The 15,997-nt window shown below is 45.3% G+C and overlaps 1 protein-coding gene across 1 annotated transcript in view; it reads left to right on the forward strand.

The window, feature by feature from the left end:
* The window catches only part of retreg2 (reticulophagy regulator family member 2), a 105,622-nt gene that overhangs the window by 24,609 nt on the left and 65,016 nt on the right, over window positions 1-15,997 (forward strand). The window lies entirely within an intron of this gene.

Genomic DNA, 15,997 nt, shown 5'->3' on the forward strand with positions numbered 1-15,997 from the left:
AAGTTCATCTGCCTTACCTGTTAGACTTTTTGCATTGAAACAAATGCACTTCAGCCCACCAGACCCTCGTTGATTAGCAACCACACCCTGCCTGCTCTGAGTCTTACTGCCTTACTCTCAGCTCCCCCTTCGGCTAATTCATCTTTGCCTTGGCTCCCACTCCCCTGCTGAAAGGAAAGACGATGGACAGGCAATGGCAGGCATTTAAAGAATGAATAGGTGAACTCCAGAAGTTTTTTATTCCTGTTTGGCACAAGTATGCTAAGGGAACTGTGGACAACCAAACTTACAAGGGAAATTAGTATCAGATTCCAGGAAGAAGCATGCAAATTGGCAAGAGAAAACAATGGACTTGAGGATTGGGAGCAGTTCAATATTCAGCAAAGGAGGACCAAGAGATTGATTAAGAAGGGAAAAATGGAGTATGAAAATAAGTTAGTGGAGATCATAACGGACTATAACATTTTCTGTAGATGTGTAAAGGGAAAAACATTGAAAAAAAATGAGTGAAAGCCTCTTACAATCAAACAGGCAAATTCATAATGGGGAATAAAGAATTGGCTGAGAAAGTAAATTTATACTTGTCTTGCTTTGTGAAGACAGAAGCAATGTACCAAGCTCTGAGAGAAACAAGTTTTAATGAGGGGCTGAAGGAAATCAGCATTAGTAGAGAAATAATTTTAAGAAAATTGGGATTGAAGGCGTTCCAGGGCTTGATCTTTATCCCAGCGTACATAAGGAAGTGGCTCAGGAAATAGTCAATCCATTGGTCTTTTTCTAAATTTCTTTGGAATCTATTTAGCAACCTTCCAATCTGTAGGAACCAATGTAAGCCCACTATTCAAAAGGGAGGTAGAGAGAAAAGCGGGAACTTTGTCAAGGGCAGGTCGTGCCTTACGAGCCTAGTTGAGTTCTTCGAAAATGTGACTGAACACATTGACGAAGGAAGTGCAGTGGAGGTGGTGTACATGGACTTCAGCAAGGTGTTTGATAAGGTCCCCCATGCAAGACTTCTTGAGAAGGTGAGAGGGCATGGGATCCAAGGGCCTTTGGCCTTGTGGATCCAGAACTGGCTTGCCTGCAGAAGGCAGAGAGTGGTTGTGGATGGGTCTTTTTCTGCATGGACGTCGGTCACCTGTAGAGTGCCCCAGTGATCTGTTCTAGGACCCTTGCTGTTTGTCATTTTCATAAATGACCTGGATGAGGAAGTGGAGGGATGGGTTAGTAAGTTCGCCGATGACACAAAGGTCGGTGGTGTTGTGGATGGTTTGGAGGGATGTCAGAAGTTGCAGCAGGACATAAATAGGATGCAGGACTGGGCGGAGAAGTGGCAGATGGACTTCAACGCAGATAAATGTGTAGTGGTCCATTTTGGCAGGACCAACGGGATGAACGACTACACTATCAAGGGCAGGAGTCTTAGTAGTGTTGAAGAGCAGAAGGATCTTGGGGTCCGGGTCCACAGGACTCTTAAATCGGCCTCGCAGGTGGAGGATGTGGTCAAGAAGGCGTATGGTGTACTGGCCTTCATTAATCGAGGGATTGAGTTTAGGAGTTGGGAGGTAATGCTGCAACTTTATAAGACCCTTGTCAGGCCTCACTTGGAGTACTGTGCGCAGTTCTGGTCGCCTCGCTATAGGAAGGACATAGAAGCTATTGAGAGGGTACAGAGGAGATTTACAAGGATGTTGCCTGGACTGGGAGGCATGCCTTATGAAGATAGGTTGAGGGAGCTGGGACTCTTCTCCCTGGAGAGATGAAGGTTGAGAGGCGACCTGATAGAGGTTTATAAAATGTTGAGAGGAATAGATAGGGTGGATTCTCAGAGGCTATTTCCCCGGGTTGAAATGGTCGCTACGAGAGGACACAGATTTAAGGTGTGGGGAGGCAAGTACAGAAGTGATGTTAGGGGTAAGTTTTTCACTCAGAGGGTGGTGAGTGAATGGAATCGGCTGCCGTCAGTGGTGGTGGAGGTGAACTCGCTGGGGTCTTTTAAAAGATTTCTGGATGAGTATATGGGATTTAGTGGGATTGGGGGTTATAGATAGGCCTATGGATTGGTAGGTGTTGATGTGATCGGCGCAACTCGTGGGCCGAAGGGCCTGTTTGTGCTGTAGTGTTCTATGTTCTATATGTTCTATAGACAAATGAGCCTAACGTCAGTACTGGGGAAGTTGCTAGAGTGTCTTGACAAGGATTTTGTAGCTCAGCATTTGGAAAGCAGTGGTATAATCAGACAGTGTTAGCATGGATTTACAAAGAGAAATCATGCTCAAATCTATTAAAATTCTCTGACGAAGTAACAAATGGAGCTGACCACGGAGCACCTGTGGATGTAATCTGTTTTGCCTTTTAGAAGGCTTTCAGCAAGTTCTAGCGTAGCTAACTACATAAATTAAAATGCATGGGGTTGCAGGAAGTGCCTTGAGATGGATAGAAGGCTGGTTAGCAAAAAGTTGGCTCATGTGTATCTTTTTCTGATTGAAAGGCAGTGACTAGTGGGATTCCGTAGCGATCTATGCTAGGACCCCAACTATCCAAATTAATGTTAATGATTTAGAAGAGGGAATGAAATGTATTATCTCCAAATTTGCAAATGATGCCAAGTTGGTTGGCCTTGTAAGCTGCGAGAAAGGTGCACAAACTCTTCAGCATGGTTTGGACAAGCTGAGTGGCTATATGCATGGCAGATGCAGTATAATGTGGAGAGATGTGAGGTTATCCACTTGGGTAGCAATAATAGGAAGGCAGATTATTATTTGAATGGGTATAAATTGAGAAAGTTGAATGCTCAGTGAGGCTTTGGTATTCTCATGCATCAGTCACTGAAAGTAAGTTCAGGAGACAGTAAAGAAGGCAAATGGTATGTTGGCCTTCCTAGCAAGAGGGGTTGAGTATAGGAATAGAGCAGTTTTACTGCAGTTGAATAGGGCGTTGTGAGGCTACACCTGGAGACTGTGTGCAGTTTGGTGCTCTTATCTGAGGAAGGATGGCTTTTGCTATAGAGGGAGTGCAGCAAAGGTTTACCAGGCTGATTCCTGGGATGGCAGGTCTGTCATGGTTGGGATTATATTCACTAGCATTTAGAAGAGTGAGAAGGAATCTCGTAGAAACTTTGAATCCACCCTGTTGCAAAATTCTGAAAGAATGTTCCTGATGGTGGGGGACTAGGGGTCATAGTTTGAGGACAACCTTTCAGAACTGAGGTGAGGAGAAATCTCTTCACCCAGAGTGAGGTGAATGTGTGGAATTTGCTAACAGTTTGTTTTTATTCATTTGTGGGACATGGACGTCACTGGCTGGCCAGCATTTATTGACCATCCCTGTTTGTCCTTGGAGGGCAGTTGAAAGTCACCCACATTGCTGTGGCTCTGGATTCACATGTAGGCCAGACCAGGAAAGGGATGGCGGATTTCCTTCCATAAAGGGACATTAGTGAACTAGATGGGTTTTTCTGACAATGATTTCATGATTAAGTATCAGTAGATTCTTAATTTCAATTATTTTTCAAATTCCACCATCTGCTGTGGCAGGATTCGAACTCAAGTCCCCAGAGCATTAGTTGAGTTTCTGGATTCATCGCCTAGTGAATGATACCAGTAAGCCATCGCCTCCCCTGTAGTTGAGGCCAAAACTGTCTGATTTCAAGAAAAAATTAAACATAGCTCTTGGGGCTAAAGGGATCAAGGATATTGGGAAGTGGGGGAAGGCAGGGATCAGGATTTGATGATCAGCCTTGATCGAAATGAATAATGGAGCAGACTTGAAAGGCTGAATGCGTACTGCTATTTCCTATGCACTGAAATAATGTAATGGACCTGTGTAACACATAGGAGCATAATTAGGCCACTCGGCCCATCAAGTCTGCTCTGCCATTCAATCATGGCTGATATTTTTCTCATCCCCATTCTCCTGCATTTCCCCATGACCCTGATCCCCTTATTAATGAAGAACCTATCTACTTGTCTTAAAGACACTCAATGCCCTGGCCCCCACAGACTTCTGTGGCAAAGATTTCCACAGATTCACCACACTCTGGCTGAAGAAATTCCTCCTCATCTCTGTTTTAAAGAATCATCCCTTTAGCCTGAGGTTGTCCCCTCTGGTTCTAGTTTTTCCTACTAGTGAAAACAGCCTCACCATATCCACTCTATCCAGGCCTCTCAGTATCTGTAAGTTTCAATAAGATCCCCTTCTTTCTTCTAAACTCCAAGTACAGACCCAGAGTCCTCAACCATTCCTCACACGACTCCCAAGTCCCTTTTTGGTTCCGATTTTCTTAGCATTTCCCCATTTAGAAAGTAGTCTATGCTTCCATTCCTCCTTCCAACGTGCATAACCTTTCACTTTTCCACATTGTATTCCATCTGCCACTTCTTTGCCCACCCTCCTAACCTGTCCAAGTCCTTCTGCAGCCCCCTCCCCGCTTCCTTAGTCTTATTGAATGACGGAGTAGACTCAAGGGACCAGATGGCCTACTCCTTCTCATAATTCTGTTATGTTCAATGCTACCTGCCCTGCTATATATCTTTTGAGTGAGGCAGCCATGGAAGAGATCACACACCACTAATAAAACTCCATTTGTTTTTAACTGAAGTCTGTCCTGCTTGACAGAATAAGAAGTCTCATAACACCAGGTTAAAGTCCAACAGGTTTATTTGGTAGCAAACGCCACCAGCTTTCGGAGCGCTGCTCCTTCATCAGGCGAGTGGGAGATCTGTTCACAAACAGAACATAGAGACACAAACTTGATTTACAAACTAGTGATTGGAATGTGAGTCTTTACAGGTACAGACAATGTGAATGGAGAGAGTGTTAAGCACAGGTTAAAGAGATGTGTATTGTCTCCAGACAGGGCAGTTAGTGAGATTTTGCAAGTCCAGGCAAGTCGTGGGGGTTACAGATAGTGTGACATGAACCCAAGATCCCAGTTGAGACGTCCTCCTGTGCGGAATTTGGCTATCAGTCTCTGCTCAGCGACTCTGTGTCGTGAAGGCCTAATACGGATAGGAAATATACAGTAAATGGCAGAACCTTTAAAATAGGCAAAGGGATCTGGGTGTACAGATACACAGGTCAGTCAAAATGACAATGGAGATGGAGAAGGTAGGCCTCATTACAGGAAGGATGTGGAAGCTATTGGGTGCAGAGGAGATTTACAAGCATGTTGCCTGGATTGGGTGGCATGCCTTAGGATAGGTTGAGGGAACTCAGTCTTTTCTCCTTGGAGAAACAAAGGATGAGAGGTGTCCTGATAGAGGTTTATAAGATGTTGAGAGGTATAGATCGGTTGGATTCTCAGAGGCTATTTCCCAGGGCTGAAATGGTCGCTACAAGAGGACACAGGTTCAAGGTGCTGGGGAGTAGGTACAGAGGAGATGTCAAGGGTAAGTTTTTCACTCAGAGGGTGGTGGGTGAGTGGAATTGGCTGCCGTCAGTGGTGGTGGAGGTGAATTTGTTGGGGTCTTTTAAGAGGCTTCCGGATGAGTAAATGGGATTTAATGGGATTGAGGGTTATAGATAGGTCTAGTGAGTAGGGATATGATCGGTACAACTTGTGGGCCAAAGGGCCTGTTTGTGCTGTAGTTTTTCTATGTTCCAAGGCCGCCTTGGAGAATGCTTATTCGAAGATCAGACACCAAATGCCCGTGACCGCTGAAATGTTCGCCAGTAGGAAGAGAACAGTCTTGCCTGGTGGTTCATCCATTGTCGTGGCATCTGCCTGGTCTCCCCAATATAACCATGCCTCGGGACATCCTTTCCTGCAGGTATCAAGAAGACAACATTGACCAAATTGTAACACTATGTACCGTGTACCTGGTGGATGGTGTTCTCACATGAGATGATGGCATCCATATCGATCCGGCACATCTTGCAGAAGTTGCTGTGGTAGGGTTGTGTGGTGTCGTGATCACTGTTCTCCTGAAGGCTGGGTCGTTTGCTGCAGAAAGTGGTCTGTTTGAGGTCGTTTGAAGGCAAGAAGTGGGGATGGCCTTGATGAGATGTTCGTCTTCATCAATGACATGTTGAAGATTCCGGAGAAGATGTCGTAGCTTCTCCGCTCTGGAGAAGTACTGGATGACGAACGGTACTCTGTCCACCGTGTCCCGTGTTTGTCTTCTGAGGAGGTTGGTGCAGTTTTTCGCTGTGGCACGTTGGAATTGATCCATGAGTTGACACCATATCCTGTTCTTATGAGGGCATCTTTCAGTGTCTGGAGGTGTCTGTTGCGATCTTCCCCATCTGAGCAGATCCTGTGTATACGGAGGCCTTGTCCGCAGGGGATGGCTTCTTTAACATGTTTAGGGTGGAAGCTGTAGAAGCGGAGCATCGTGAGGTTATCCGTGGGCTTGCGGTACAGTGAGGTGCTAAGGTGACCATCCTTAATGGAGATGCGTGTGTCCAAGAATGCAACTGATTCCGGAGAATAGTCCATAGTGAGTCTGGTGGGATGGAACTTGTTGATGTCGTCATATAGTTGTTTCAGTGATTGTTCACCAAGAGTCCAAAGAAGAAAATGTCATCAATGTATCTAGTGTATAGCATCGGTTGAAGGTCCTGTGTGGTGAAGAAGTCTTGTTCGAACCTGTGCATGAAGATGTTGGCACATTCAGGTGCGAATTTTGTCTCTATGGCTGTTCCATGTGTCTAGATGAAGAACTGGTTGTTGGAGGTGAAGATATTGTGGTCCAGGATGAACCTGATTGAGTTGTAAAATTGCATCTGGAAACTGGCAGTTGTCGGCGTTGAGTACTGAGGCAGTTGCAGCAATGCCATCATCGTGGGGGATGCTGATGTAGAGTGCCAAGACATCCGTTGTGAGGAGGAGTGTTCCTGGTTCAACTGCTCCATGCGTGCTGAGTTTCTGTAGGAAGTCCATTTGTGTTGTGACAAAAGCTGGGGGTTCTTTGTACAGTGGGTTTCAGGATGTCTTCGACATAGCCGGAGAGGTTCTCGCGCAGGGTCTTATTGCCTGATACGATGGGACGGCTGGGTATGTTTGCCTTGTGTGTCTTTGGGAGGCAGTGGAGATCTCCAATGCGGAGAGTACATGGGATGAGAGCACAGAGGTTGATCTGAAGGTCCTGATCAGAGTGAGTTGATAGGTGTTCTTTGGTCGGATCTGTGGGTAACTGCCTGTAGTATTCCTCATTCAGTTGTTGGTACACTTCTTTGCAGTAATCCGTTCTGTTCAGTATGACAATGGCCCCACCTTCGCTGGTTTGATGACAATGTTGCAGTTGGTCTTGAGACTGCAGATGGCGTTGCGTTGTGCTTGGGTGATGTTCAGGACTGTCTTGTGAGTGTGGCTGATGAATTTGGTGTTGACACAACTCCTGATGACTTGGGCATACGTGTCAAGTCGAGGGCAGCGGCCTTCCGGAGGAATCCAATTCGACTCTTTCCTCTTCAGTTGCTGCACTGTGGATCTCTGTCGGCTGTTCCGGTTCATTGGCTGTCCCATTGTGTTTGCTGTTGGCCTCTTGGGGTTTGTGGAAGAACTGCCGCAGCTTCATTCGCGTGATGAGTTCCCGTGTTTGTTGAGAGACTGAGGTCTATTTTGGTGGTGGGGCAAAAATTGAGTCCTCGGCTGAGAACGTTGATTTCATCTGCTTGAAGTGTATAGTCCAATAAGTTGACAATGGACTTCCCTGCAGTGGTATTGTTTTCTACTGTGGTACAGGGGGAGGCTTGGTTACTGCTGGTGGTGATGCTGAGTTTCTCAAGTTTCCTGTTCTTGGTGTGCGTGTAGATGGTGTAGCTCCTTTGTCATGTCTGCTTGGCAGAGTTTCGCAGCTGGTCTGCATCCTGAGCGCAAGTTGAGGATATAGATTCCATCTTGGTTTCCAGGATGTGGCAGGATAGAGGTGGTATATGAGGTGGTTGAGGAGTGTGAGAGACGTGCAACAGCAAAGTCTCTCAGCGTAGTCTGTGAAACTTGAGAAACTCGGCATCGTTGCCAGCAGTAACCAAGCCTCCCCCGGTACCACAGTAGAAAACAGTACCACTGCAGGGAAATCCATTGTCAACTTGTCGAACTACACACTTCAGATGAAATCGAAGTTCTCAGCTGAAGGCTTGATTTTTGCCTCACCACCAAAATCGACTATCAGTCTCGCAGCAGATACAGAGGAATTCATCAGGCAAATGAGGCTGCGGGAGTTCTTCCATAAACCCCAAGAGACCAACAGCGAACACAATGAGACTGCCAATGAACTGGAACAGCCGACAGAGATCCGCAGTGCAGCAACTGAAGAGGAAAGAGTCGAATTGGATTTCTCTGGAAGGCTGCTGCCCTCGACTCGACTTGCATGACCAAGCCGTTAGGCAGTGTGTCAACACCAAATTCATCAGCCGCACTCAACACTCCCAATCATCATCCAAGCACAAAGCAACGCCATCCGTGCTCCTCAAGACAACAGCAACAATTGATGTTTAAAGAAGCCATCCCCTACGGACGAGTCCTCTGTATACACAGGATCTGCTCAGATAAGGAGGATTGCAACAGACACCTCCAGACGCTGAAAAATGCCTTCATTAGAACAGGATATGGTGCTCAGCTTATTAATCAACGGTTCCGACATGCCACAGCGAAAAACCGCACCACCGTCCTCAGAAAACAAACACGGAACGTGGTGGACAGAGTTCGTCGTCCAGTACTTCCCTGGAGTGAAGAAGTTACAACATCTCCTCTGAAACCTTTTAACGTGTCATTGATGAAGACGAACATCTTGCCAAGGCCATCCCCACACCTCCACTTCTTGCCTTCAAACAACTGCACAACTTCAAACAGACCGTGGTCCACAGCAAACTACCCAGCCTTTAGGAGAACAGTGACCACGACACCACACAATCCTGCCACAGCAACCTTTGCAAGACGTGCCAGATCATCGACATGGATGCCATCTCGTGAGAGCACCATCCACCAGGTACACAGTATGTACTCTTGCAATTCAGCCAACGTTGTCTACCTGATACGCTGCCGGAAAGGATGTCCTGAGGCATGGTACATTGGGGAGACGAAGCAGGTGCTACGACAACGGATGAATGAACACCGCTCGACCATCACCAGGCAAGACTGTTCTCTTCCTGTTGGAGAACACTTCAGTCGCAGGCATTCGGCCTCAACTGGGATCTTGGGTTCATGTCACACTATCTGTAACCCCTACAACTTGCCTGGACTTGCAAAATCTCACTAATTGTCCTGTCTGGAGACAATACACATCTCTTTAACCTGTGCTTAACGCTCTCTCCATTCACAGACTGTACCTTTTTTAAGACTGGATTAGCTGTAAAGGCTTGCATTCCAACCATTATTCAGTAAGTTGAGTTTGTGTCTTTATATGCCCTGTTTGTGAACACATCTCCCACTCACCTGACAAAGGAGCAGTGCTCCGAAAGCTAGTGGTGTTTGCTAACAAATAAACCTGTTGGACTTAACCTGGTGTTGTGAGACTTCTTACTGTGTTTACCCCAGTCTAATGCCAGCATCTCCACATCCTGCTTGACAGAAGCCAGAGGGTGGTTGTAGGGAGTTGTTTTTCAAACTGGAGGCCTGTGGCCAGCAGTATGCCTCAGTGATCAATGCTGGATCCACTGTTATTTATCATTTATGTTAATGATTTGGATGAGGGGGGATCTTTTAGAGACATATAAGATGATGAAGGGGATGGATAAGGTAGAAGTGGAGAGATTCTTCCCGCTCAGAAAGGACAGCAGGGCTAGAGGGCACAGCCTCAAGATTAGGGGGGGGCGGTAGTTTAGAACGGAGTTGAGGAGGAACTTCTTCACTCAAAGGGTGGTGAATCTCTGGAATTCTCTGCCCGTTGAAGTGGTGGAGGCTATCTCGCTAAATATATTTAAGACACAGGTAGATAGGTTTTTGGTAGGCAAGGGGATTAAGGGTTATGGGGAGAAAGCGGGAAAGTGGAACTGAGCCACTTCAGATCAGCCATGATCTTATTGAATGGCGGGACAGGCTCAAAGGGCTAGATGGCCTAGTCTTGCTCCTATTTCTTATGTTCTTATGAGGATATAGGAGACATGGTTGCTAAGTTTACAGATGACACTAAGAGTGGTAGCATAGTGGACAGTGAAGAAAGTTATCTCCAATTGCATTAGGATCTTGGCCAATGGGCTGACACATAATAGATGGAGTTTAATTTAGACAAATGTGAGGTGATGCATTTTGGTAGATTGAACCAGGGTAGGACTTAATTAATGGTAGGGCGTTGGGAAGAGTTACAGAACAAAGAGATCTAGGGATACATGTTCGTAGCTCCTTGAAAGTGGAGTCACAGGTGGACTGAATGGTGAAGAAGGCATTTGGTATGCTTGGTTTCATTGGTCAGAACATTGATTATAGGAGTTGGGGCGTCTTGTTGAACGTGTACAAGGTAATGGTAAGGCCACACTTGGAATACTGTGTATAATTCTGGTCACCTATTATAGAAAGGATATTATTAAACTAGAAAGAGTGCACAGATGATTTACTAGGATGCTACTGGGACTTGCTGGTTTGAGTTATAAGGAGAGGCTGGATAGACTGGGACTTTTTTCTCTGGAGCATAGGAGGCTGAAGGGTGATCTTTATAGAGGTCTATAAATAATGAGGGGCACAGATTGGCTAGATGGTCAAAGGTAGGGCATAGGCTTAAGCTGAGAGGGGAGAGATACAAAAGTGTCCAAAAGGGCAATTTTTTCACATGGAGGGTGGTGAGCGTCTGGAACAAGCTGCCAGAGGTAGTAGTAGAGGTGGGTACAATTTTGTCGTTTGAGAAGTATTTAGATAGTTACATGAATAAGATGGGTATAGAGGGATTATGGGCCAAATGCTAGCAATTGGGATTAGTTTGGGGATTTTAAAAAAAAAGAAGGCGGCATGGACAAGTTGAGCCAAAAGGGCTGTTTGGATGCTGTAAACCTCTGAGTCTATGATTCTATCATGTCTCCAATACGCAACAGGGTCAACTTGGCCTGAATTCATTTGGAGTTTGGAAGATGACTGGGGATTTAATTGAAATGTATAAATTCTGACATGGCTGCTTACAGGTTGATTTTTTTTTTTGCCCTAGATGTGCGAGTTCTAGAATAAGGAGTCACTGTCTCAGGATACTGGGTTAACCATTTAGGACTGAGCGGAGGAGCAGTTTCTTCACTCGGAGGTGAAACTGTGGAATTCCCTACCACAGAGGGCTGTGGAGGCAAAGTTACTATTTAAGAAATAAATAGATTTCTAGACATTAAAGGCAGAGAGTGGCAGTATTAGCTATGATCACATGGAACAGTAGCAGGATTGATGGGCTGAATGGTCTACTTTTTTCTATCAGTCGGTTCAAGACCAACATCAATAAATTCTTGGACAGAATCAAGGGATTGGTTGGAAAAGTAGAATTGATGTAGACATTCAGCCATTTTAATGATTTAGAAGAGCAGGCTGGAGGGACTGGGATTGTTGTTCTTTGGACAGAGAATGTTAAAGGGAGATTTAATTCAGGTGTTCAAAATTGTGCCACGTTTTGATAGAATAAATAAGGAGAAGTTGTTTTCACTGGTAGTGTGAAGTTACAGGAGTGAAGTAGTAGGCATGATGGGAAAACTGGTCAAGTATTTGGTACAAAATGAAGAAAGCTGATCAAGCTATTCCAAAATGCCAGATTCCTGTCAGACTGATTCCGCATAACGTAAGACATGAATAAGACCAGAGAAGGTCAAGTTATGCCTGACCTCCTAAGACCTGATGAGGCTGACTCCACATGACCTAGGGCTGGATGAGTGAGGTGAGATAAGGTTAGAAATGACAAAGTCATCGACCTTCCTCTGTTCTATCAAAGGACAAGATAAAGGTATGACTGATGAGACAGAGAGTTCTAGGAGGTGTGCAGATTGTACCATGTTTTATGACATTGCTTATGATGCCTCTATTTGATAAAATTCCTGAATAATCTCTGGTCACACAAACTGATAATGATTGTGTATAAATACTGAATTGATTCTTTTAGTAAGAAGTCTGACAACACCAGGTTTAAGTCCAACCGATTTATTTGATAGTAAACTTGCAAGCTTTTGGGGTTTGCCCCTTCGTCAGGTGAATGGAGAGTTCTGGCCTCAGACAGAGCATTTAGCAGCACAGGCCAGAACCCTCCATTCACTTGACAAAGGGGCAAACCCCGAAAGCTTGCAAGTTTACTATCTAATAAATTGGTTGGACTTTAACCTGGTGTTGTCAGACTTCTTACTGTGTTTACCCCAGTCCAACACCGGCATCTCCACTTCATTGATTCTTTATGTCAGGGCGGACTTGAGAGCAGAATTAGCAAGTCATAACGACGGCTCTCTGAACTCAAGTTTTTGCCAATACTGCATGCAGTCTTTCGGAAATAAAAATAAGTTGTTTTGTTGGAATGAATTTTGTTGAGTCTCTCTACCACAGTCAGGAAGCAGGAAAAATTTCCACTTCAACATTTGGTGCTGTGAGCAGGGTTGCAGACCTCCTCAGTATCAAAGTCACCCTAAGGCGCTGTGAGTTTCACAGTCATACTGTCGGGGTAGGGAGGTAATGTCCCCCTGCAGTGGTCTTCTAATACTGGGTTTTGTTTCTCCAGCTCCCTTACTCTAAATTCTAATTCCCTGATCTTTTTATCCTCACTCCACTTCTTAGTGGAAGTGACTACTTGTTCAATTAGTCCAGCTAACTGATGTATTAACAATACTCCTATCTTCTTTGTCTGGTTTCTCTTTTCTAACTCTCTAATCTGTGATTCCAATGTTTTAATTCTCTCCTTGTCGTCAGCCCATTTTTTCACCCAAGACTGAGACCTGTTCAATTAATCCGGTCAGTTGGTGAACTAAGAGAACTCCAATTTTTTTTAGTTCTGTCCTTTTTTTCCAACCATTTCTATTGTTGATCTAGCGGGTGAGATAGATCCCACCCACCTTTCCTCATCCGTTTAATGAATTTGTCCCCTGTTTTGTCTAAAATCTGTGCCGTAACATCAGTATACAGTGCCCCTGGCAAAAATGGTAATAAAAAGAATTCCTCATACCAAAATCAAATCACGGGGTCCCTGACCCAAATGAAGCCTATGTAACCATGATCCAGATCTAAAACAAGATCAAGGGGTCCCTGACCTTAAGCTAGTTGCAATAGGGTCCCTGACCCTAAACACTCTACTCCCAGTCCAATTTAGATTCGAATAGAACATAGAACACTACAGCACAAACAGGCCCTTCGGCCCACGAGTTGCGCCGATCACATCAACTCCTATCTATAACCCCCAATCCCATAAAACCCCATATACTCATCCAGAAGTCTTTTAAAAGACCCCAACGAGTTCGCCTCCACCGCCACTGATGGCAGCCGATTCCATTCACTCACCACCCTCTGAGTGAAAAACTTACCCCTAACATCACTTCTGTACTTTCCTCCCCGCACCTTAAACCTGTGTCCTCTCGTAGCGACCATTTCAACCCGGGGAAATAGCCTCTGAGAATCCACCCTATCTATTCCTCTCAACATTTTATAAACCTCTATCAGGTCGCCTCTCAACCTACGTCTCTCCAGGGAAAAGAGACCCAGTTCCCTCAACCTAATTTCATAAGGCATGCCTCCCAGTCTGGGCAACATCCTTGTAAATCTCCTCTGTACCCTTTCAATAGCTTCTACGTCTTTCCTATAGTGAGGCGACCAGAACTGCGCACAGTACTCCAAGTGGGGTCTGACAAGGGTCTTATAAAGTTGCAGCATTACCTCCCGACTCCTAAACTCAATCCCTCAATTAATGAAGGCCAGTACACCATACGCCTTCTTGACCACATCTTCCACCTGCGAGGCCGATTTAAGAGTCCTGTGGACCCGGACCCCAAGATCCTTCTGCTCCTCAACACTACCAAGACTCCTGCCCTTGATAGTGTACTCCTTCATCCCGTTGGTTCTGCCAAAATGGACGACTACGCATTTATCCGCGTTGAAGTCCATCTGCCACTTCTCCGCCCAGTCCTGCATCCTATTTATGTCCTGCTGCAACTTTTGACATCCTTCCAGACCATCCACAACACCACCGACCTTCGTGTCATCAGCGAACTTACTTACCCATCCTTCCACTTCCTCATCCAGATCATTTATGAAAATGACAAACAGCAAGGGTCCTAGAACAGATCCCTGGGGCACTCCACTGGTGACTGACCTCCATTCAGAAAAAGACCCATCCACAACCACTCTCTACCTTCTGCAGGCAAGCCAGTTCTTGATCCACAAGGCCAAAGGCCCTCGGATCCCATGCCCTCTCACCTTCTCAAGAAGTCTTGCATGGGGGACCTTATCAAACGCCTTGCTGAAGTCCATGTACACCACGTCCACAGCACTTCCTTCGTCAATGTGTTCAGTCACATTATCGAAGAACTCAACAAGGCTCGTAAGGCACGACCTGCCCTTGACAAATCCATGCTGACTATTCCTGATCATGTCAAACCTCTCCAAATGTTCGTAAATCTTGTCCCTCAGAAGCCTTTCCATCAGCTTACCAACCACTGAGGTCAGACTCACCAGTCGGTAATTTCCCGGGCTATCTCTGTTCCCTTTCTTGAAAATAGGGACTACATCCGCAATCTTCCGGAACCTCTCCCGTCTCCATTGACGACGCAAAGATCATCGCCAGGGGCTCTGCAATCACTTCCCTCGCCTCCCACAGTATCCTGGGGTATATCCCATCTGGTCCCGGCGACTTATCAATCTTGATAGAATTCAAAAGTTCTAATACATCCTCCACCTTAATATCCACAAACTCAATCTTTTCCATCTGCTGCAAATCCGTAGCAAAATCTCCCAGATCAGATTCCACCGTGAATACTGAGGCAAAGTACTCATTAAGCACCCCTGCCATTTCTTCTGGTTCCACACAGACCTTACCCCCTTCACCTTTTATAGGTCCTATCCCTTCTCTTCTCATCCTTTTACCTTTCACATATTTATAAAAGGCCTTGGGATTCTCCTTAATCTTACCCGCCAAGGTCTTCTCATGACCCCTTCTGGCTCTCCTAATTTCCCTTTTAAGCTCCTTTCTACAGTCCTTATACTCCTCAAGATCCTTAACCTCTCCGAGTTCCCTGAACCTTTTGTACACCTGTTAATACCATCACCTGTTAGCTTCCTCCCTAAGGGATGAGAGGTCATAGCACCAATCCGAGAGAAAGAGAGAGACCAAGGTAAATCTTACCTTGTGCTGGCGTCCGTCTCTTCCCTCCAGGTCGTGGCTCGATCACTTCTTCAGTCCCCCACAGAATTCACTTAGGGTATTGGTTCCTGGTCTTATTCATGTCTTAGTTATGCAGAATCAGTCTTACAGGGATCTGGCATTTTGGAATAACTTGATCAGCTTTCCTTATTTTGTACCAAATACTTGACCAGTTTTCCCATCACACCACTACTTCATTCGTACAACTTCACATTCCCTCCTTTTGTCATATCATGATAACTAGTTAAATAGGTATATCTATGATCCGATTAAAAATGCATTTACACAAGCAAGCAAGCTATTCCTATCCCCAGTAGCAGTAGTGTGAAGGCCTTAAAGAGCCAATCAAATAATCCATGATCCAGCCACCCCCAACAATGAATTTTGTTGAGTCTCTCTACCACAGTCAAGAAGCAGGAAAAATTTCCACTTCAACAGTAGGAGGGGCAGTAACTGGAGAACACACGAGTTAAGCTGATTGACAAAATAACCATAGACAACATTTGTAAACTTTTTTTTAACACAGTAAGTTGATGTAATCTGAAAGAGTGGCGAAAGCAGATTCAACAGGAATCTTCAGAATTGAATTGGATAAATACTCAAAAGGAGAGAAAGTTGAAGTGGGAAAAACAGAGGAATAATGTTCCCCTTCAGCCATACTGGTGCATGACCATACAGTAAACCGTAATATACCACGCCCAGACTAAAGAGGCTATTCACGCGCTGTGTGGGTGTGCATCAATCTTAAAGGAACCACAAGAATG

Source organism: Carcharhinus amblyrhynchos, chromosome 11 (assembly GCF_965287045.1).
Source record: "Carcharhinus amblyrhynchos chromosome 11, sCarAmb.v2.hapA, whole genome shotgun sequence".
NCBI classification, from domain to species: Eukaryota; Metazoa; Chordata; class Chondrichthyes; order Carcharhiniformes; family Carcharhinidae; genus Carcharhinus; species Carcharhinus amblyrhynchos.